Consider the following 1,716-nt stretch of genomic DNA (forward strand, 5'->3'; position numbering starts at 1 on the left):
CGGTTATGGCAATCTTGGAGATTACCTGCCTGACGATCAACTTCTAGATTTTTTGGAGGTGGACGAACACAGATACGAGTACGGGAAGCCTCTCGTCAAAGATGAAAAATCTCTAACAACTATGATGCGAAGATTCCATGATTGGTACATGAAAACCTGCAGAGAGTCTGAGGGGACGAATGCTTTGTATCTGAATATTAAAGAGGAGCACGCCCTCGTTGGAACTGATCTGTTGACTATTCCATTTGACGAGTTCTTCGCATTCTTCAATCAAAAGGCCCTCGATAAACTAATGGTCTTTTGCTACTGTCTGTAAGTACTATTTCTGTCATTAAGTCTCTATATATAGCTCGGCTCTTTCATTGCATGTATTTATAATTAATTATCCTCACTATATTATGCAGATTGAAGATCGTCGAGTGCAAAAGACAAGAAATGTATGATATTGGGTTCATTAACACAAATATCATAGATGAATTTCTGGTTGAAAAGGACGCCGAAGAGGCCGAGGGGTACTTGCTACAATCGTTGATAAAAAATCAAAACAAAGATTTAATACTCTTTCCTTACAACTTCAAGTGAGTGTTGTTGTCGTGTGCATATTCGGTTCCCCTTATTACTCGAGCGAGCTTATAGTAATGTAATTGATGAGTTATGCATGCGTGCGCAGATTCCACTATGTTCTTCTGGAGATTAAGCTTGAGTGGGGAGTAGTAAATGTCTTAGACTCGAGACGAAAAGATCCCCAAACCTATGCCGACATGACTAATATGCTCAACAAGTAAGTTCAATCGATCATTTATCGCACCATATCGGCAACTTTTTGTTCATTTTCTGATATCTCAAGTAATAATAATTATTTTCTTTGTCTTGCAGGATTTGGAAACAGTTCACCACAGAAGTTCCGGGACTGCCGAAGGAGCTGCGATATACATACCCGAAAGTAAGTACTACTAGCTAGCTAGTTGCGCGCATCTCCCGTTGATTCTATAGCTGTACTTTCATCAATGCCATTTATAATGCTTCATTATCAGTTTGATTGACCTCTATTTCTCGTATAGTGCTTGTGACAGGAACAAGGGAATGATTTCTGTGGATACTACGTGTGCGAGTTCATCTACAACGCGACTTTGAAAAATAAGCGGGGCTACTCTAAAAGACAATATGAAGTGCGTAAGCAATAATATTCAGAATTTCATTTTATTACACCATCATTTCTGTTGAATTTCGTTCATATATGTATTAACCCCCTTCTTCAAATTAGACGTGGCAGATGCGGGATGAACTCCTAGAACCAGATCGCATGGAAGCAATTCAAGAGGAATTGGCGGGATTCTTTCTTGACCATGTCATCAATAAAGCTGGAGAATATCATGTGGAAATTGATTTGAAATGCTAGGGGATTGTAAGAGATTTTACATATTGTATATGTATGTAGTCAGTAGCGTCGGATAGATAATACGAAAACTTGTTGTTCGACCAATCTCTCGGAGAAGGAGAGGTCGATTAATCACTTCTCTCGGTATGCATGACAAACTTCTGTACTTAATGGTTCCCTTCATTTTCTTACTAGCTAGCGTGTCGAGGGCCTCTCTATGTACAGTATGTAGCGTCGACCAAGCACGGACATAAGAGAGGACACTTCTCTCTATTAATGAGCTAGCTAACACAATATATTAAACACCTAAATTAACCCCCCAAAACCGCCAACCCCCC

This window comes from Triticum aestivum, chromosome 7B, assembly GCF_018294505.1.
Source record: "Triticum aestivum cultivar Chinese Spring chromosome 7B, IWGSC CS RefSeq v2.1, whole genome shotgun sequence".
Lineage (NCBI taxonomy): Eukaryota > Viridiplantae > Streptophyta > Magnoliopsida > Poales > Poaceae > Triticum > Triticum aestivum.